A 23316-nucleotide genomic window follows, 5' to 3' on the forward strand; every position below is an offset into this window, starting at 1 on the left:
TGCTCCACGTTAAGGTTTTATTTATAGGGACTGGAAAAATTCGCGTATTCAATGACCTCCAGGATAGACTCCACGATCCTGTGCATACTCGGGCAAACGTCACCTGTTCATTGGCTACTGACTCGTGAGGCGTTTCAATTGGGAGATACTGCTTTGACTGAGGGCCTATAATTGGCCCACACTCCTCCAGGTTAACAGTGAACCAATAGCAGAAGTTGCATAAAGGTACAACTATTTGCATTTCAGCATATTGCGAAATGAATCCGCGAATTTTTCCGGTCTCTATTTATTTATCTTTCACTACCCAGTATTTTTTTCTAGAGATTTTTGGTGTGTAACATCTTAGCTCTCGGTACACGGCATTTGGTGGGAGTCATTTCGTGAATGCGACGAAAGTCGAGGAACGGACATAATGTAAAAAAAAAAAAAAAAAACACGGCGCTGTCGTCTGTGGCGGACGGCGCAAACCAGAGATCACAAAGTCAAAGGGGAACTTTATAGTATTAACTGTTTTATGAACTTTAACAAGATGGGCAGTATTTTAATAAAATGCCCTGTCTACAATCAGGTCCAAAGCGAGGGTTTAGTATTATTTCAATTCCTTTTTAGCTTTTTAAATTTTCGCTTTACAAGTCAAATGATTCGGTAATCGACGTAGCTGCTCCGGCAGCGAATTCTAGCGGCGGGTGCGGAAACTTCGTGTTATTTTCGAAGGAAATGTAGTTGGAAAACACAATGGCGTATATTTATCATGCTCGGCATTATTTTAATAAATTTTACGTTAAATTTCGTGAGTGACCGATTTCCTTATTATCCACAGACTTGTAACTACAAATTGAAGTTAATGTATTTTGTTCATTGGTTGTTATGACATTTTCACATTTTTTTATCTTCTTTCCATACTGTACATGACTGAATCACACGAACTGCCTGTATTTAATTATTTATTTTGGGCATGCCAAAACTACCTACGATTCAATGAAAATTCCATTCAAAAATTGAATAGCATACATTCTATCATATCGCCAAATAAAAATGACGTCACTGGCTTGAGGTATTTTAGCACCGGTCAGACAAGCGCCACGTACTTTTCCAGAAACGATTTCCAGACGTCCGGCGTGTTTAAACTATGATGAAATTTCTGTGTTTCATGGTTGACTAGATTTATTGCAGGTACATGTCTAGTGTCAACCCACCAATCACAGCCAGCCACTCGAAGCGGAAGCAAACGCATCCTGAATGGCCCGACCGAGCAGGGAAATGGCTTCTCGTGTAGACAGCTGCCCATTACAGGGCATACACTTTTTTCAGTCTAATGACTAGAGACATGCAAAATTCGCGGATTGATTTCGCGATAGGCTAGCATCAAAACAACTATACCTTCATACCGCTTCTGCGATTGACCCACATTTTATCCAGGGAACTGTGAGCCAATGGGAAACACTAAACCAAGAAAGTGCCGAATTACGGACAGCCTAGTTGAGACGTCTCACGCGTCAGTAGCCAATGAACAGGTGTCATTTCCGCGAGTATTTAAAGGACTGTGGAGTCTATCCTAGAGGTAAATGAATCCGCGAATTTTGCAGGTCTCTACAGTAATGAACAATCAGATTAATTCGCGAAAATTGCATGCCCTGCGAATGAAACACAAAAATAATCAATTTTTTTTTTCCTATTTCCAGATAACTGTATCTTCGTATAAACTATGCCGTTCTCCGCTGTGAGCAGGCTAGACATGCACGTGAGAGGAAGAAGAGAGTTTATCTGTAGACTTAACATGTTTTTTTTTTTTTTTTTTTTTTTTTTTAAGGTTTTGATAACCAACCGAGATGATTGCCTGCGCTTACGATTGTTCCCTTGTGATTGGCGGCCGTCTGCAAGAGAATCCATTGCCATGTTTGGCCGGGCCATTCAGGACTCGTTTGCTTCCACACTTTACACAAGATGAGTGTCCCGACAGCCAACCACGAGAAAAGTATACGAAGTTTTAGCTGGTCGATCAATTAACACTCTAAAGAGGCTTGGTTATTACATAGTCAAGTTGAGACCTTCCCGGAGGAAAGTGAATCCGCGAATCCATGGCCATACCTAAGAGGCAGGCATTTTTCACGAAAAAAAATATCTGAAGTCCTATTAGACTGCAACAAGGTATACACGCACCAGCGATTTTCTGTCTTGTGATCCGGCGGCCGTCTGAGAGGGAAGTCGCGCTGCCTTATTTGGCCCAGCCAGTCAGGACGCGTTTGCTTCTGCACGGAATTACTGTGATTGGTAGGGCCATGTGATTTTCGCGAAAAGATTTCCCGACCAGCTGTGTGCTAAAACTCTATAGCATTTTCTGTGCCTCGTGGTTGGCTGGGTTTACTCCAGGTGCATGTCTACTGCCGGCGCACCAATCACAGCCACCCAGTGCGGAAGCAAACTCGTCCTGAATGGCCCGGCCAGACAGGGCGATGGCTTCTCTCGCAGACGGCCACCAATCACAAGGGAACAATGGCATACCTTGTTGCAGTCTAACGAGCGAGCAGATTATTTCGCGAAAAACGCATGCCCCTAGTGATTGGTGTTGTTACAATCGACGTTACGCGAAAGAAACTTCACCATATCACGAAAACACAGTCATGTCCCTAGCCGTTCCAAGTTTTCTTCGTTGCCTCCAACGCCAGAAACTCCGGCTGTCTTCGGCCGAGCGCGGAGAGTGAGTGTCTCCGGACGGCGCAGGAAAGGTGACTCTCGTGGCAGCGCGTGTGTGGGTCGCGCCTGGTCCGGCCACGCCTCCCACGGACCACAGGGTCCTGGTCCTCCCCCCCCCCCTTCTCACCCGGCACTCTTCGTGTCTTGATCTCTTCTCGGGAGAGACGACGACGTCCACGCCTCCGACGCGCCGGCGCCCGGGCCCCCTCGCGCGCGAAGCAGCCCCGCTCGCACCCCGGAGACATGACCCCGGAACTGCTCGTCAGACTAGTCAGGCGCGCGTCTGTGTTGGGAGGCGTGATCACTAGAGACCTGCAAAATTCGCGGATTCAGTGACCTACAGGATGGACTCTACTACACTCCACACACTCGGGCAAATGCCACCTGTTCATTGGCTGCTGGCTTGTGAGTCGTCTCGACTGGGTGGCCTGTGATTTGACACTTCTTTGAGCGAGGGTCTCTAATTGGCCCTCAGTCCTCCAGATTAACATTGAACCAATTGCAGAAGCAGAGCTAAGGTATAATTATTTGGATTGTAGCATATCACGAAATGAATCCGCGAATTTTGCAGGTCTCTAGTGATCACACGTGCTTCCAGCGCGGTATATCCTCTCAACTAGCGCGCAGGGACCGGACAAGTTTGCGTTCTCAATTGCCTCACGATCCACTACATAACTGGGCAAATAACACCCCTGCTCATTGGCGCTTACTCGTGACTAGGGACCGGAAATTTTCGCGGGTTCATTTCGTGATTTGCTAAAATTGAAATAATTATACAGTTGCGCTGCTTCTGCTGTTGGTTCACTGTTAATATGTAGGACTCTTGATGGCCAATTAGAGATCATCAATTAAAGAAGTATCCATTCACAAGTTACCCACTTGAGACGCCTCAAAATTCATCACCCAACGAACAGGCGCCGTTTGCCCAAATAGGCAGATGATCGTGGAGTCTATCTTGAAGGTCATTGAACTAAGGAATTTTTCAGGTCCCTGGTGATCACACGTGATTCCAGCGCGGTATATCCTCTCAACTAGCGCGCAGGGACTGGACAAGTTTGCGTTCTCAATTACCTCACGATCCACTACATAACTGGGCAAATAACACCTGCTCATTGGCGCTTACTCATGACTAGGGACCGGAAAAATACGCGGTTTCGATGACCTTCGGGATAGACTATACACAGTCCTATAAATACTAAGGAAAAATAACGCCAGTTCATTGGCTGCTGACCTGCGAGTCGTCTCTACTGGTTTGCCCTGTGATTCGATACTTCTTTGGTTGAGGGTTTCTCATTGGCCTGGAGCCGTGGAGACGAACACTGAGCTAACAGCAGAAGCAGCTTAAAGGTATAGTTATTGGAATTCCAGCGCATCACGAAAAGAGTCCGCGAATTTTTCCTGTCTTTACTCATGACTAGAGACCCGAAAAATTCGCGGGTTCATTTCGTGTTATGCTAAAATTCAAATAATTATACCTTAGAGCTGCTTCTGACATTGGTTCACTGTTAATCTGGAGGACTGAGGGCCAATTAGAGACCCTCACTCATAGAAGTGTCGAATCACAGGCCACCCAGTCGAGACGACTCACAAGTCAGCAGCCAATGAACAGTTGGAATTTGCCCGAGTGTGTAGAGGATATTGGAGTCTATCCTGGAGGTCATTGAACCCGCGAATTTTCCGGGTCTCTACTCATGACACCTGCTAACCGGGATGCTTGTGATTCGATACTTCTTTTGGCGAATAATTTTTTTTTTCATTGAAATGATCAGGGGTAACAAATGGATTTTAAGCGTTATTTTTGTGACGTGTTACTACCCTCAGAATTGTTTTCAACTTAAATTTCGTGATGAGTCTGATGAGCAGCCGGAAATATATGGAAAAGAAAGAATTTACTCCCAATTATTTCAATGAAATAATTTTGCAACAGCCACAAAATGCGCGGTGGTTGTAGAACACCAGTCAATTCAACGCCCGGTGTTTTATCTAAAATACTTCCTCCATTATTTACCATAAAAATGTTGTTCAGCTCCATGTTCAAAGCATTGGCCAGCGTTTTAGCCCGCAAGTAGGGACGTGCATATTTCACGACAAGATACCGAGGCCAGCTGAGGTCCGTGACTGGGTGAGTTCCTTTCAGGAACACGTCGACTGTTACAACACCAATCACAGTAATTCAGTGCGGAAGCAAACGCGTCCCGAATGGCTCAGTCAAATTCGGCAACGACTTCTCTCGCAGACGGCCGCCAATCACAAGGAAGAAACCGCTTGTTCGGGTGTACCTTGTTGCAGTCTAATAGGCATTCAGATTTATTTTCGCGAGAAATGCTATTCCCTACCTCATAAGTAGAGACCCGGAAAATTCGCGGGTTCAATGACCTCAAGGATAGACTCCAATATCCTCTACACACTCGGGCAAATGCCAACTGTTCATTAGCTGCTGACTTGTGAGTCGTCTCGACTGGGTGGCCTGTGATTCGACACTTCTATGAGTGAGGGTCTCTAATTGGCCATCAGTCCTCCAGATTAACAGTGAACCAATGACAGAAGCAGCACTAAGGTATAATTATTTGAATTTTAGCATAACACGAAATGAACCCGCGAATTTTACGGGTCTCTACCCATAAGTCAGATAGAGGTTTTTAACTTATTTTTGTCGTAATGAAACTGCACCCGAAGTCTGTCGCCCGAATTCAGACTCGACTGTATACAGGCCTGCTCGTGGATCGTGGTGTGGAGAGGCGGAAAGGAAGATGGGAATGGAGGAGGGTAGGCGGGAGACCGGAGCCACGGAGGGAAAGGTCAAACTGCTGACGAGGACAGCCAGTCACGGCGTGGCTGACGCAGCACTGCAGTCCAGGCGCGCTTCACTGCGATCGCGCTCAGACGTGGAGGTGCAGCACAAGCAGCGGACAGCAGACCGAGGCTCTAGGTACATTCAGGGGTGTATCCGTGTCAGCGAGGCGGGATGATAAGTGAGACGCTCCCTGGTGCTTCCAGCGCGTTATAGCCTCTAAGCGCAAGGCTCTGGACGTCGTGCGTAGGGTAGCTATGAAATTTAAGCGTTGACCTTAACAAGGCGGAGAAACGAAGATACAGACGTGATTCAATTCCCTTTCAATGTTTTCAAGTATCTGTAGATGTTTCATGACTAAATATTGTTCTGAAAACATTCGTTTTAGCCATTTCTCTCTTCTCCAAAAAAAAAAACGCATTTTGAAACGAAATACGAAACAGAGCTAAGTACTTTGCTGCTGATTCCTCGAGCAGTTTTCAGATCGCGTGTCTTTTAATTATAATTTCCAGTGCGGGAAGGTTCGCCTGTAGACTTCCGTAGAGGAGAACAGGTATATCAGATAGTGATATATAGATCACATCCATAGTTTAACCCATCTCTGAAGCACACGTATTTGGTACTTATATGTTTCCATGCTTACTATAAAATTGAAGGGACATTGATTTTAAAACTGACATGCATATTCACGATAATTTTTTCAATTTAACTGTATTTTTAAAACCTCTTATGTTTCACTTTATCACGGTATGACATTTTGTGCTTCTTTAACCCATAAAGATAGTAACTTATGCTACCTTAAATGATAATTGATATTTTCTATTAAATAAAAATCTTGAGAAAATTATGACATTCTGATGACATTTTTTCTGAAGCTCAGCACACTGTATGTGCGGCTCGCGGACAGTGTTTCAGATGGCGTCGTTTTTCTTACGACCTTCACATTTACGAGACGGACCTAGTACAAGAGAGACTTCTGGCTGCACTTCAGGCACCGCTCACTGTCAACTGGAAGCGTTTTTTTATATGATATAATTCTCCCTGAAGTTCGTTCCTTTCATCAACAGCGCGAATTAAATTAAAATGAAACAATAACATTACAGCAATTTTTTTTTGAAAATCGGTTTTACCTTTGTAAAAATAAATGCAAGGTCAATTTTAATATTAAATACTTATAGGTATTCTAATGTATTTCACAAACTTTAAGAAATATTTGGTTGTCAACTCTCTAAAAATATTATATAAAAAGTTATTATTTCAATTTTATTGATGTAATGTTTATTTCTTCATCTTGCAAAATAACGACAGATAAATTTTCGTATAGAAAAACAGCGTCTAGATGATGGTTAGACTATACCATTTTTACCACTTTGTCAAAAAAAAAAGGCCCTAAATTAAGAAAAAAGGCTGAAGACTATAGAGACCCGGAATTTTAGCGAATTCGTTTGGCGTCAGGCTCTACCAAAGTTTGCTTTTCCATTGGCTGATTTCTAAGTGAGAACATTTTTTTGCTTTCTTTAACCGGCCCTACCTGATTCGCTTACTTCTCTCCTAGCTGGGCATCGTTGGCTCACGGTCGTAGAGGGGCGTGTCCAGATAACTGCGGTCCAATCATGAACACAGTATTGAAGATTTGTATTCTAGCTAGTAACCAAATGAATTCCGCGAAATTTCAGGTACTTTCCTTTATTGAGGACCAATGCTCTTTGGCTAACAAACTCTTCTCCTTGTTCACAACTGGCTCTGGGTCGTCAAGGGCTCGAGAGAAGATGTACGTGTGTTTCAGGTCTACTTTACTGCCCAGTTAACGCACGAAATAATACCTGGTCCTCGTGATGACCTGACAAGCAAAGCTTCACCGCCATGAATCCCAATCCCTAACTGGAGCCTGTGATCATCATTGGCATGCGGCAGGCCCCAGGCGTCGATCTGGTCTGTCGGCTCGTCGGACGGACAATGAGTAGGGACAGGAAAAATTCGCGGGTTCAATGACCTGTAGGATGAACTCCATAGTCCTACGTACACTCGGTCAAATGTCACACTCTCATTGGCTGCTGTCTTGTGAGACGTCCCATAGTAGCAGCCTGTGATTCGATAAAGCTTTGGTTGGGTGTTTCTCATTGGTCCCAGAGTCATCCAGGTGAGTTGTGAGCCAATAGCAGAGGCAGCACTGAGGTAAAACTATTTGTATTTTAGTCTATCGCGAAATGAATCCGCGATTTTTTCCGGTCTCTAGCCATGACCCGTTGTAAATGCCGTTGGAATACTATGAATGTTGGCATTCTAGCATGTCTTGGTAAAAAAAAATAATAAATAATAATAATAACTGTAACTACGAAACTGTGCAGAAACTGGGCGATAGTGGCAGAGACGCCGACGCGGTGCGAATCAGTGACCGCTGATGACCTTGGAGCAAGCCACTGTTTGTGTCACGTCCGTCCTTGAGCGAGAGGCGGCGGCGTCGTCTCTCGTCTGCAAACAGCGCCTCCCCGACACGCACTCGCCGGCAAGAGATCTCCGCGCGCGACCTCTCTCTCTCTCTCTCTCTCTCTCTCTCTCTCTCTCTCTCTCTCTCCCCCCCAATCCCCCGGGTTACGTAGCCCTGCTCGTCGGGGGTCGGTGCGCCACCTCTCTTCCGCTCCAGCGTCTGAGCAGCTGACGGATCTCACGGGAACATTTCTCTATCGCGCCTGCTGCTTCCACAGTGCACAGAAACGTAACCAATGAGTAGAGACCTGCAAAATTCGCGGATTCATTTCGTTTAATGCTAAAATTCAAATAATTATACCTTAGTGCTGCTTCTGTCATTGGTTCACTGTTAATCTGGAGGACTGAGGGCCAATTAGAGACCCATCACTCATAGAAGTGTCGAATCACAGGCCACCCAGTCGAGACGACTCACAAGTCAGCAGCCAATGAACAGTTGGCATTTGCCCGAGTGTGTAGAGGATATTGGAGTCTATCCTGGAGGTCATTGAACCCGCGAATTTTCCGGGTCTCTAGCTATGCTACAATTCAATTAATTATATACCTCAGCGCTGCTTCTGCAATTGGTTCACTGTTAATCTGGAGTAATGAGGGCCAATTAGAGACCCTCACTCATATAAGTGTCGAATCACAGACACTCGGTCGAGACGACTCCCAAGTCTGCAGCCAATGGACAGGTGGCATTTGCCCGAGTGTGTGGAGTGTAGTAGAGTCTATCCTGAAGGCCATCGAAACCGCGAATTTTGCAGGTCTCTACCAATGAGATTGAATTTCACGATTACGAAATATTATTTTAATTTAAAAACATCATATACTTCGAGATTATAACGCGGTCATAAATTACATATATAACAATAAACCACAACGTGAAACCTTTTTAAACGTATTTAGAACATAAACAAACATGGCTACCACCGAAGACGAATACGCGGCTACCATATAGGTTGCACGCAGTCACGTAAACGGAAGAACTCAGTGTTGCCGAGCTAAACCGTACGGGCCAGTGTCCCCACGCGTGCCATTTTAGGTATCACGCTTCTTTTGTTTAAATTTTAAGTATGCCAATGATTGTTTCAAGTACATAAACACATAGCGTTATGTCATTACTTTGTGATTTAATTATGTTTTGTATGTAAATTTTGGTCTTGCATCTAAAAATTTTCCAATTAAATTTTTTTCGTAACCGTGAAGTTCAATCTCATTGGGTGGCATTTGTCACGTTTCCATGCATTGGGTAACCAATTCTTCTCTATGTCTGGCTCAGGGTCTTCAAAGACGAGGCAAGAGAAATGTAGTCCAAACTTCAGATGTGTTTACGTGCTTCGATCTAATTTACTGCCCAATGAACCCACGAAATTAACGAGTTTTTTTTTGTAGAAACTTGAAAAAAATTAAGTTTGAAAAATAGTCCCTGAGCCATATGATTCTGTTATTTTTTGCATCTTGTATATTTTGTATTTTTGTCCGTTTTTTGTACTTTACGTAATTTTTCTATTTCAATAATTGAACAGTATAGATAAAATACGGCGCGTAACAGAACGAAACCAGTAGGTATCACTCACGCACAAGCTTGCTTTTGCGAGAGTTGAAGGTTTTTCGAAATCTATGTGATTTTAGAGACCTGTAAAATTCGCGATTTCAAATCCCTTAAGGATATACCCCATGATCCTCTATGCACTCGTGCAAATTACATCTGCTGATTGGTTGCCGACTCGTAACACCTGTTGACTGGAATGATCGTGATTCGCTAATTCTTCTGTTAAAAGATTTGTCATTGGCCCAGAGTCCTTCAGATAAACTGTGGCCCAATCACTGAAGCAAAATAATGTAAAAAGTATTTGGACTCAATCCTATCGCGAAATGAATCCGCGAATTTTACAGGTCTCTAGTGATTGTGTATATCATGACTGCAACGGGCCCCGCCTCTTCGCAGAATACTGGGACCGCCGGCAGGACAAGTCACTGTAGAGGAGGGTGAAGGGAGGGGGAGTGGGGGAAGGGGGAGGTGGTGGGGAGGAAGCAGCCCGCCCCCGCCTTCGCGTGACGTCACACACCGCACTTCCGGCAGTCGCTGCTCCGCGGGGGCCCCACGACATTGTGTAGTCTGCGCCGCTTGGAGACCGCAACACGTGTCAAATAAACGTCCGTGACGAAATACAGCATGTCTGCAAATACCTCACGTGAACCAAATTTATTTACTTTCACAGAGCCTTTTAACACTTTTTTTTATAACACAAGGTCATTTCACATGAAAGAAGCCTAAGAAAACATAAATATAATACTTCCAGGAACGTGCCGAAATTTTTGAAGTTATGCTTCTTTAGGCGCGCTATGAAAAAATTATGAGTCTGAAACTTTACGATGCGCACAGGATGAAAAAAAGCTACATTGATATTTAATTCTGGTCCATATAGTCAAAAGCATGTATTTATTGTGAATATTAGTGATATAAATTGTGTATAAACTTTTTTTTACGTGAGGTTATGTTCTCGTATGTATAATTTATTTGCATTATAATTATCACATTATTGTTTAATAAATAGCTAAAGTTGGTACATGAAAATAAACATCCAGCATATATATTGATTTCCATTATTAATTTTAATTCATCTCGATTATTTTACCTAATTATAAAGTTAATTTAATTCATACACGTGTTGATATTAATATTTAATACTGAGTTTATATTTAAAATTTAAAAATTGAATGAGTATATGCTTTACCAACCTTATTTATTATATCACTCCAGTCCTATTTATTATTTAATTTCTATTAATGCAAAATTAAAGTTAGTTTTTTATTACGCCAAATAAATTGTACTTCTAACGCACGTACATAAGTACAAGCACCCATTTTTTTTATGTTAATGAAGCTCTTTCAAGAGGTAATCAACACGTGGTCCAAGTGTGCAGTCTTCAACTATTAATATACATTTAATGTGCGACTGTAAACTGAAGTCAAGAGACAAAACAAATTTACATTTAACAAAAATCTGCCTGAAATTAAAGTTATGTGGCTTCCAACAATGTTTATTCACGTAACTTTATCATCTGCATGCAAAGATTGAGATCGGTTTCGTACAAATAGGCAGGCATCTTCGAAATTCACATTATTCGACAACAGCAGATTAAAATGCGTAACTTCGGTACCTGAATACCGTTCTCCGTCATTCCAGCATTGTTTTTTTTCTCCCGACACATCTTCATGCATTATAAAAAAAAATAGAAAAATCACTAAGAAAAACATGAGGCGCCGCAATAGCAAGACGCTAACTATAAACATATTTGGTGACATTCCAAAACATGTAATCAAAGTTTTTAACGTGTACTATTGTTTTGAGAAACTTTCCGTGAATCCATGGTACCGCTCCTACATTTATTTTGAAAAAATAAAAAAAAATAAAAATCATAGAAAATGTACTATTCGCGGTGAATCTGAATTAAACCAACTAAGTTATCTGCAGGTTCATCACAACAAAATAGGTTGAAAATAACCTATATAACTTATGGTCTAAAGTGCTTCCCACGGTTGGTACCTATACGTTTTAAGATAAAGCTGACCAGAATAGTTATTGTAAATAATACAGAAAGTATTTAAGATAGAACACTCAGCATCTGGATTATGTTTAAGTGAATGACGTTCTACAACCACTGCGAAAGTTTTCGCTAAAGCAAAATTATTTTATTAAAATAATTTATTTTACGCGTATTTTTTTAACGTGTTGGTACCCTCAATTTAAAAAAAAAAATCAGCTAGTGCATAGCAGGCTGTGCACACGACCTGTGAAAAATCTGTTCCCTATTGAATTTTTATGCAGTAATGTTTGCCAATGACATTTTGTTATGCATCAAGCATCAATTGGTAATGTTCGTTAAATAAATATTTTAACTATCAGCTAATTATTCCGCGGCAGCTGATCAGCATGTTATGAAAACAATTGTTTGATAATGAAATTAATTTAGGTTTTTATAGATTATGCAATTATCTGTAATAACAACATAGTTTTTTTTGCTTACATTAATCTTTGGTTATGTTTTGCAGATAATTGGCATTATTTATCTATTCAGCAGTGTAACATCTCGACATTTTCTTGCCACCAAAATATTTATCTACTTTCAGTCTTACGTGTCCGTGAAATAAATTCATCTCCCTCCTATGCGCACGACTTCTTCCATGCACACGTCCGTACTAAGCGTAGTTGTAAATCAGTAGGTTGTAAGACATGCGGATCAAATGTTGTGCACATGACGACAACTGTTCTGTGTCACCGTTTTATCTCAAGTGAAACTTTTTTTTACAGCCGGTAGAGTAATATAAGAATCACAGGGTAACGGAAATGAGTAGGTTAACGGAGTTAACGTGTGTAACATACGTAACGTACAGGCATGTAACGAATATCCTTCGATGGCTCTGGGCTCCGCCTACCCGGGCCCCCACACAAGGTGCGCAGAGCTTCAGGTAAAACAACGCGATTCCAAAACTACTCAAGATATCCGAGTGGGATCCGCTTACGAAAAGCATTTAAGTGTTCGCTGAGGCCCGAAAAGTACTTTTAATTTCGGATCAAGTTCTTAAATTGTATTTTTAGAAGAGTTAAAATGGCTAAAACGCATGGTTTCAGAGTAAGTTTTAGGCGTAAATCAACCTGTACAGATTCCTGAAAGCACTTAAGGGACTGCATTGCACCTTTTTCTTCCTTTCTCCGCAATATAATGTTACGGTCACCGTTAAAATTTCTCAGTTATCCTGTGACGACGAGAAGACTGCACGCCAGTTCAGAGGCTATATATACCGCGCTAGAAGCACCAGCGAGCATCGCGCTTATCAACGCGCCTCACTAACACCCATACACCCTTGACGAGGAAAACATTGAAACATCCTCACAATCAGTGCTTTTGTAAAAGTTTACATACTTTTTCATTCTTTCGCTACTCGTTATCCTCAACTCTGAGACTGGATCCGGTGTTATCATAGAAATGAGACAAATTGTAGCTATAGACATATCCACTAGGGTATTATACAATATTTTAACTATCATACATCCATTAATTAATTATTATATGCCATTGAAGGCGAGGACATATACTTAGTAAATAAAGGTCTACTTTCAACGCACGATTACGCGTTTTTCAAATATTTGAGTACCCTAAAAACAATTGCATATCCCTGATATCTGTGAAGTTTCACTTCTAACGCGCGTGGTTTCCACGCACTGGTGTGTTTTTTTTTTTAAATTATGAATGCATAGGGACTGGGAAAATTCGCTCTTTCAATTACCTATAGGATAGACTCCGCGATCTATACGTACTTGGGCAAATAACACATGCGCATTTGCGCATTTCTTTTTTCAATAATGAAGGCATAGGGACTGGGAAAATTCGCGATTTCAATTACCTCTAGGATAGACTCCGCGATCTATACGTACTTGGGCAAATAACACATGCTCATTGACTACTAACTCATGAGTAGGGGCAGGAAATTTTCGCGAAAAAATCTGAACGCCTACTAGACTGCAACAATGTATACCCACACCAGCGGTTTCTTCCTTGTGATTGGCGACCGTCTGCGAGAGAAGTCGTTGCCTTGTTTGCACGAGCCACTAAGGACGAGTTTGCTTCCACACTGAATTACTGTGATTGGTTGTTGTAACAATCGACATGCACCTCAAAGTAACTCACCCAATCACAAAACACAGACGATGCTACAGTGTTTTAACTTCCAGCTACTCTCGGGATCTTTTCGCGAAATTTTCATGGCCCTACTCATGAGTCATGACACCTTTTAACCGGGATGCTTGTGATTCGATACTATTTTTTTAAGAGTTTTCCATGGGTTCAGAGTCCTTCGGGTAAATTTCGGTCCAATCACTAATTCATAGAGACCGGAAAAATTCGCGAATTATTTTCGTGATGCGCTGGAATTCACATAATTATACCTTTAAGTTGCTTTTGCTATTAGCTCAGTATTCGTCTCCACGGCTCTAGGCCAATGAGAAACCCTCAACCAAAGAAGTATCGAATCACATGCAAACCAGTAGAGATGACTTGCAGGTCAGCAGCCAATGAACTGGCGTTATTTTCCTTGGTATATACAGGACTTTATAGTCTATCCTGAAGGTCACCTAACCCGCGAATTTTTCCTGTCTCTACTAATTCAGCATGAATGTGAACGAGCTTGGATTCTAGCTTAACGTGAATTAGAATCCGCGAATTTATCCCCGGTCGCTATGAGTGCACCTTTCATAGCTGTTCGACCCGTGGTGCGCGCTACGCACGTGTAGATGCCGCCGGTGAAGAAAGAGAAATAGAGGGGGGGGGGGGGGGGATGCGTCTGCGCTTCGGAGGGCGGTATCTCTGCCAAACCTCTCCCCTCCTTGCGCAAGCGAGCGAGCGACTGCGGAGTTCCGCGGGATGACAGCTGGCTAGGAGGAAGGCTCTTTGATGGAAAGGGGGGGGGGGGGGGGGGGGGCAACAGAGACGCGTATTTTTAGAAGTCCGGGCCGCCGCCCAAAGACCTCGCTGGTCTCCAGTTTTTTTTTTTCCCCTTTCCTTGTCTCCTTCCCACACCAGCGCCTTCTCTCGAGAACCAGATAACAGAGGAGCAACGAATCGCGACCCGCCGTCATCACTACAACACCAGATCCAACACAATCTAACTAGTGCAGCAAAACCTTCGTTTATACGGGTCTCGTTGATGATCTGGATATCAGGATAAGTAACCCGGATCAGATTTATAGACACCTTATTTATAGAGACAGGAAAAATTCGCGGTTTCATTTCGCGATAGGCTAGAATCCAAGTGCGTGTAACTTATTGCCGCTTCAGTAATTGGAACACAGCTTGCCTGAAGGACTGTGAGCAAATGAATGACCCTCAACGGAAGAAGTATCTAATCACAAGCATCCCAGTTTAGCAGGTGTCACGATTCAGTAGCCAATGAGCAGGTGTAATTTTCCCGCGTACATAGTGAATCGTGGAGTCTATCCTAGGGGTCATCGAAACCGCGAATTTTTCCAGTCCCTACTTATTTAATGTTCACATAAAAAAAATTAAAAAAAAATACAATTGTATTCTACGTCTATGCAAAATAAAGACGGTCAGCAAACGCCATACGAGTTTGTAAAAGAATACAGTTGATGAATTCTTTGTTTATATATTACGTAACAAGTAAATTTTATATTTTTTAAAAACTTGTAAACAGTATAGGACACGTATACTACGAAATTTCGTTACAAAACGTAGTTTTTTTTTTATTGTAGTGAACGGTAAGTCTGCTTATTTATGCTGGATTGTCCGGATTGCCTTTGGGCCCAGCGAGTACTGATAAATGAGGTTTAACTTTACGTGGAAGTAAAAATGAAATTAACTATTAAGGGCCCAGCCTACTTTTAAAAAAATACGGTTTAGATCTTCAGAAGGAACCACGCGATTTAAAAACTACTCAACACACCTATCAATGTGGCGTCTGTTTGCACAAAGCATTTAAGACTACTCCAAAGGCGGATAAATAGTATAGTTTTCGGATTACGTTCATAAACTGTATTTTTAGGAGAGATAAAATGGTCAACTGCTCAAATCTCACAGTTGCCCCATGCACGACGCGAAGACTGCGCGTCAGTCCACAGCCTTGCGCTTAGAGACGAAAATCGGATGATTGCTCCGCACGCCCTTCATTTAATTTCCTTGAATGATTCGTGCAATGGGTAGGGGCATGCATATTTCGCGGCAGAAGATTCCGAGACTAGATGAAAGTTAAAACACTGTACCATCGTCTATGTTTCGTGTGTGGGTGAGTTTCAGATACCTACACGTCGATTGTCACAACACCAATCCCAGCAATTCAGTGCGGAAGCAAACGCGTCCCGAGTGGCTTTGTCGAATAAGGCAACGACTTCTCTCGCAGACTGCCGCCAATCTCAAGGAAGAAACCGCTGGCGCGGGTTTACCTTATTATACAGTCTAGTGAGCGTTCAGATTTTTTTTTCTCGCGGAAACTAGCTGCCTCTACCTATATGGTAAGATACAATCCCGGAATATGTCTGAAGCATTTCGGGTAATCACTGGATTCCAAAAGATCGGAGACCTGTAATAATGACTAGAGACCCGAAAAATTCACGGGTTCAATGACCTCCAGGATGGACTCCAATATCCTCTACACACTCGGGCAAATGCCAACTGTTCATTGGCTGCTGACTTCTGAGTCGTCTCGACTGGGTGCTGGCCTGTGATTCGACACTTCTGTGAGTGAGGGTCTCTAATTGGCCCTCAATCCTCCAGATTAACAGTGAACCAATGACAGAAGCAGCACTAAGGTATAATTATTTGAATGGTAGCATAACACGAAATGAACCCGCGAATTTCCGGGTCTCTACTTATTATACAGTCTAGTGAGCGTTCAGAATTTTTTTTTCGCGTAAACTAGCTGCCTCTACCTATATGGTAAGATACCATCCCGGAATATGTCTGGAGCATTTCGGGTAATCACTGGATTCCACACGATCGGAGACCTATAATAATGACGTTATTTCCTGGTATCAAGATGAACGCCACTTCACAAAACTGGTCGTGCCTATCGTCCATTGGTCGGCCGCCACAATTTACCATCCGGCCGGATTGCATGTGATTGGGTTCATTCAGATTTTGTAACGTTTATTTAGTTACTTGTCATTCAGGACGCGTCAATAATACCTATGGCCCATTGTGAACACAGTTCAATATTGTATACAAGTATGTATTCCAGCCTCTCTTCACGTAACAAAGAGCCAACTTTGCTTATTCAACTTGCCCACATCATGCGTACCAAAGCATCTTAGCTGTTCCGAAACCACCTGTAGCACATCAATTGCACTAATTTTATTTTTTGTTCTTTTAAGCCACCATGACTACACCAGCGCACGAACTGCATCATAACTGTTCCGAAACTACCCGAAGCGCATCAAATGCCTCGACTTTGAGAAAAATTGTAGGAAATAAATACAAAATGAGCCTAACCAAACCTGGGTTCGGTTCACACTAAAGCATAGTACTGTTCCGAAACTACCTGTAGCACATCAAGTGCACTAACTTGACTTTTTATTCTTTTAAGTTAGTCTACCTACACAAACGCATTAAATGCATCATAACTGTTCCAAAACTGCATTAAGAGCACCGAATTTAAGAAACATTGTAGGAAATAAATAAAAATTAGCCTAACCTACCTCGGTTGTGTTGGATTGGGTTCGGTTCGGATGGATCAGGTTATTACAATTTTGTAAAACAGAATTATAGTTAGGTTTTAAAATGGGGATTTGTTTTGCCTATTTGTAAGGACGTTAAACGTTAAAAGTTGTGCTCGAGATTCGTATTATAAGTTTACTAGCTGCAGTACCCAGCGTTGCCCGGGCTGAACACAGGGTGAAGGGGAACTGTTTAGAGATCAGATGTAGTTAGTAATTGTCTTCTTAATTTGAATGTCAAGTGTGCAAAATAATTTATATCACTTTCAGATCCCGACAGACGTTGTTCTGCCAGTTTATAGTTATTTACCTGGTCTGTATGTAATCTAGACTCTATAAAGCAATATAGAAAAAAACTGAAAAATAAGGGATTACTAATATTGAAAAGATTCCATTATCTTGCTAATGCTCGGCATGCATTGCAATGCCTCATTCAGTTTTGTTTTGTAATATGTTTGAAGTAGTTACACATATACATATAATCTATCCATGTCTCTAAATATATATTTATCTCTATCTGCATCTATAGTCCTATATATCTATGTATATCTCTATCTGTATTTATCTCTATATCTACATATATACCTGACACTATCTCTATGTATTCTATATGAGGGTACTGATTGCTTCGTTGTTAATATCACACAGGTTTTTTTTACTTGTATTGGAAAATTAAGAATGATAAGGCATCTAGTGCGTGGCAACAATCTTAATAGGCAATAGGAAATAAACTTCTAGCGCCTGCGGCATTGTCAACGCACACTTCGTACGTGTACTGCATGTTGTATCTAACCCCCTCCAACGCATTTGATTCTAAATTGGACTTTTAGTAAGGATTCCTAATGTTATTGATAATATAATATAGCCTATAGTCTTCCTCGATAAATGTACTATCCAACACTGAAATAATTTTTTCAAATCGGACCAGTGGTTCCTGAGATTAGCGCGTTCAAACAAACAAACTCTTCAGCTTTATAATATTAGTATAGATTTGAATAATGAGAACACATGCAGTTACTCGTTAACGGGGTTATATGTTTACACATTACCGGCGAGTCTGAAATACTCTCTCACATATTTTTATTGTTTTTTTTTCTGTACGAAAGACTTCAAATCCGCACCCCGGATACCATTTTACACAATTATAACTTTTCAGGAGAGTAAGTTTTCGTTTAGTTTCTTCTTAATTTATCTTCAGGTTTCTATGCAATAGTAGTAACACGTTATTAGGGCCATGTATTTTTCACGATAAAAAAAATTATCTGAACGCCAATTAGATTGCAATAACAATAAGGTATGCCCGCACCAGCGGTTTCTTCCTCGTGTTTGGAGGTCTTCCGCAAGAGAAACAATTGCCTTATTTGACCAGACCATTCAGGACGCGTTTGCTTCCACGCTGAATGGCTGTGATTCGTGTACCAACGGTGAACATGTACATGAAAGAAACTCAACCAATCACGAAACAATGTTTTAACTCTCAATTTGTCTCCGATATCTTTTCGCGGAAAATACATCCCCTAGTAGTGGACAAGGCGCCAAACTATATTTCATAAAAAAAATGAACATGGCGTTGTTCTTTAGCACTTAGATGTAGAAATACGTCTCAGATGTAAGGAGTGTTCCGAGAACCTGTGTGCCTTGTGTGAGCTGAACAGTGACGTCACCGAACCACCTCGCGGACGGTACCTATTTCCGCGAACAGAGGAACCCACCGGCAAGTGTGGTGAGAAGCCCGAGGCGTACGAGAGAACACATTATCATTTTAATTATTTTTTTTTTCCGACGAATAACCGCGGTCACACATGGCGCCCGGGGAGACCTTCCCACACGTGACACGTGAAAGTCTATCAGCCTTCTCGGCGGGGGCTATTAAAGGTAGGCCTGTTGTCTCCGTGGTGGAATGACAGCGAGTGTGCGCGTCCGAGGCCCAACTGGACAAACAAAGACGAACACCTGTCCGTGCATGACAGTCAAAAATATGGATTAATAACCTTCACAGACCTAAAAATAACCACTTTATTATTGTCTTAGTATTTGTTTAGCGAGAATATATACCATCAAACAAATTAAATAAAAACCCTAAAATATATTAATTCATACGTTGATAATATTCGAAATTCGTGTTATTATTTGGGGAGGCTATAATGCAAAATGTTTAACTTTATATTGCGTTCTCGTTGGATCACAACCAGTTCTAACACGTCCCGAAGACCAAGAAACCATTAAGCAGATTACAAATGACTAGGGCCATGAAAATTTCGCGAAAAGATCCCGAGAGTAGCTGGAAGTTAAAACACTGTAGCATCGTCTGTGTTTCGTGATTGGGTGAGTTACTTTGAGGTGCATGTCGATTGTTACAACAACCAATCACAGTAATTCAGTGTTGAAGTAAACTCGTCCATAGTGGCTCGTTAGGCAACAACTTCTCTCGCAGACTGCCGCCAATCACAAGGAAGAAACCGCTGGTGTGGGTATACCTTGTTGCAGTCTAGTAGGCGTTCAGATTTTTTCGCGAAAATTTCCTGCCCCTACAAATGACCCAATCACATGTAATCCGGACGGAAGGTAAAATTGTAGGAGCATGTACTTTTCGTGAAACAAATCTGAACGCTCATTATACTGCAATAAGGTATGCCCGAGACAGAGGTTTCTTCCTTGCAATTGGCGGCCGTCTGCGAGAGAAGCAATTGCCTTTTTTTTTGTCCGGGGCCAGTATGGACGCGTTTATTTCCGCGTTGAATTATTGTGAGTGGTGTGTGCTTGACAGTACATGTCCCTGAAAGCATCTTGAACACAGACGATGCTACAGTTTTTAAACTCTCAGCTAATGTCGAAAATATTTTCACGAGAAATGCCTGTCCCTAGGCATCAGCCAAAGAATATTGACACAGAATAATTTACGTACATACACGTGTGTTCAGTTTATCCTAGCAAAAGGAAAAAAAATAATTTTTCAGGTATCTAAATGCTATGTGCAAATGGAAATCGACTCGTAGTTTCCCGCCTGAGGCAGGGTCTGCATGGATGGAATGGGGCCGGCTGTCCTACCCGAGGGACAAGACCTGACGTGAGATGAGATTACATGGGGTGTGGAGCAACGACGGAATGAACTGGCGGGGGGGGGGGGGGGGCACCTTTAGAAAACCAATATGCCACGGAAACGTCCGCCACGTTCCCCACTTGAGAAAAAGTTCTGTTCTACCTCGTCTTGGTGGGAGGCGAGGTTTTGTAACCACTCAACCACCGCGCCTCCTATCTAAAAAAACTGCGTGACCCATGGAAAGCCAGGGCAATGGAAATTATGGGACTTTCAAAGTTTACGAAACACGCCCAATTATTCGTCGCTCCCTTCGACGTTACAAAGGTGAAAGGTCGGACGCGAAACCCGGTCAAAGAATTCATTTCCACGCAACAAAAAAAAATTATATATATTTGACAGTAAAGACTCCACACACTTGTACAGAAACAAGTCGATGTATTTTGTTTATTGCCTGCTTTGACATTTTACTTTCTGTTCAAATTTCATATGGCAGGGTCATACAAATTTATGTACTTTAATATTGATTATGAGCACACTGCCCATATAAATTCTCAAACGGAATATAAAATACCTTACGGGTTGAAAAGACCCTTCTAAATTACGTTAGTGCAAGTCTTTTAGCATGTTTTGTTTTATCATTTTTATATGATTGAAAAATCTTTATCTAGTCAAATAATTATACGTTGCGTTGTATAAGCAAACATTTTTAAGTTGAACAATTTTCTTTGTAGAAATTTTTTTTGTTTCCCTTTACTATGTGTAGTTTAATTGCCATTTTTATACGCCAAAAGCGTTAAAATAGGTATTTAAAAAGCTGTTATTTATCAATATTTCAAGTTCCCACTCACTAAACTGAGAGGTATTCCATAATCCTCCCACCTATCAAACAAGACTGTCAATTTTGAAGCTATAACCGCCACTGTTTCAAACTACCCAATGACTAAAAAAAAAAAACATATATTTCTCGCGACGCCTATTGGACTGCAATAAATAGAGACCTGCGAAATTCGCGAATTCATTTCGTGATATGCTTCAATTCAAATAATTATACCTTAGCGCTGCTTCTGCAATTGGTTCACTGTTAATCTGGAGGACTGAGGGCCAGTTAGAGACCCTCACTCATAGAAGTGTCGAATCACAGACGACTCACAAGTCAGCAGCCAATGAACAGGTGGCATTTGCCCGAGTGTGTAGAGTGTAGTAAAGTCTATCCTGGAGGTCATTGAATCCGCGAATTTTGCAGGTCTCTAGCAATAAGGTATGCCCGCACCAGCTGTTTCTTCCTTTTTTATTGGCGGCCGTCTGCGCGAGAAGCAATTGCCTTATTTGACCGGGACATTCAAGACGCACTTGCTTCCAAGCTGAATGGCTGTGATTCGTGTAGCAACAGAAAGAAACTCAACCAGCAACGAGACACAGAATATTTTCCATTTTTTTAACTCTCAGTTAGTCTCGAAATCGTTTCGCGAATGAGAAAGTGCGCTTTATCCATGACACAATGAAAATACCATTTAAACGCGTAATGATATACATTCCAGCCTATCTCCACATTATAACCCGAATTTTGCAGGTCTACACCCATGCAAAGATGTGGCAATGTAAATTCTTGAACTTTCAAAGTTTACAACAAACGCCTAATTATTCACTGCCGACAACATTAGAAAGGTGAAAGGTCAAACACCGCACCTGGTCCACGAATTCTTCCCATGTAAAAAAAAAATACAAATCCGGTCCGACACCGTTTGACCGATCACTTTGAAAGTTAGCACATAGAACGTGATTTTTCATGGAGATGGTTTATGTGGTATCCATTTTTTTGAAACTTGCCGCTAGATGGCGCTGCAGCCAATCTTATTCTAAACCGTTCAATCGATCGCAATGGGTAAACAGAAAAACATAGGTCATAGAGAGCGGAAAAATTCACGGATTCTTTTCGTGATTCGCTGGAATTCCAATAACTATACCTTTAAGCTGCTTCTGCTATCAGCTTAGTGTTCGTCTCCACGGCTCCAGGCCGATGAGAAACCCTCAACCAAAGAAGTATCGAATCACATGCAAACCAGTAGAGACGACTCGCAGGTCAGCAGCCAATGAACTGGCGTTATTTTTTTGGTATATATAGGACTGTACAGTTTATCATGAAGGTCATCGAACCCGCGAATCTTTCCTGTCCCTAGTCATAGACATACAAACAGTAATTGTGTTTAATTTCTCTATTTCTGCCACACTGTCATATAGCGCTATCCATTTTTCTTTAACTCGCGGACAATATATCATCGTTATTAGAGACTCGTGAATTTCGTGGATTCATTTCGTGTTATGCTAAAATTCAAATAATTATACCTTAGTGCTGCTTCTGTCATTGGTTCTCTGTTAATCTGGAGGACTGAGGGCCAATTAGAGACCCTTACTCATAGAAATGTCGAATCACAGGCCACCCAGTCGAGACGACTCACAAGTCAACAGCCAATGAACAGTTGGCATTTGGCCGAGTGTGTAGAGGATATTGGAGTCTATCATGGAGATCATTGAATCCGCGAAATTCACGGGTCTCAAATCATCTTGTGTTCTGCCCGGGAAACGCCTGATACTGCAGATAGTTATATATATATCCGTGATCAAATCGAACTCCAGACGGGCGCGCAAGGAGATGCCTGGCGGTATGTGGGTCAGGCAGCCTCTCGTGCCCAGCCGCTGCCCACTTTCCTCGCGTGACGTCACGCGGCACGTGGGTTGCGCAGGTAGGCTGGCCCGTAGCGGCGCGAGCCTAATACGGCAATCATTGCACTTTGCGGCGGCCTGGGCGCAAGGACCAGCAGGTCCGCCCATGCGGCAGCTTCGCCCACGGGAACCACTCTAGGAGTGAGCGAAACGGAAAGGAAGGGGTGGGGGGAATAGAGCGCGACATTCACACCGTGTACAAGGATTTATCAGTGACCATGATCGCTAACTCGTCGAGAGGCGGGGACTCGATCCCAACATTCTGTTGTGATTCCAAGTTAAAAACACCAAGTTGGTATCAACGACCATGCATGTACACACTCGGGCAAATGCAACCTGCTTGTTGACTACTGACTCGGAAGAACTGTT

The 23316-nt window shown here is 42.2% G+C and overlaps 1 protein-coding gene across 2 annotated transcripts in view; it reads right to left on the reverse strand.

The window, feature by feature from the left end:
* Window positions 1-23316, reverse strand: part of LOC134533987 (integrin alpha-PS2) — a 285777-nt gene that overhangs the window by 182687 nt on the left and 79774 nt on the right. The window lies entirely within an intron of this gene.

The sequence above is a fragment of the Bacillus rossius genome, chromosome 7, assembly GCF_032445375.1.
Source record: "Bacillus rossius redtenbacheri isolate Brsri chromosome 7, Brsri_v3, whole genome shotgun sequence".
Taxonomy (NCBI): Eukaryota; Metazoa; Arthropoda; class Insecta; order Phasmatodea; family Bacillidae; genus Bacillus; species Bacillus rossius.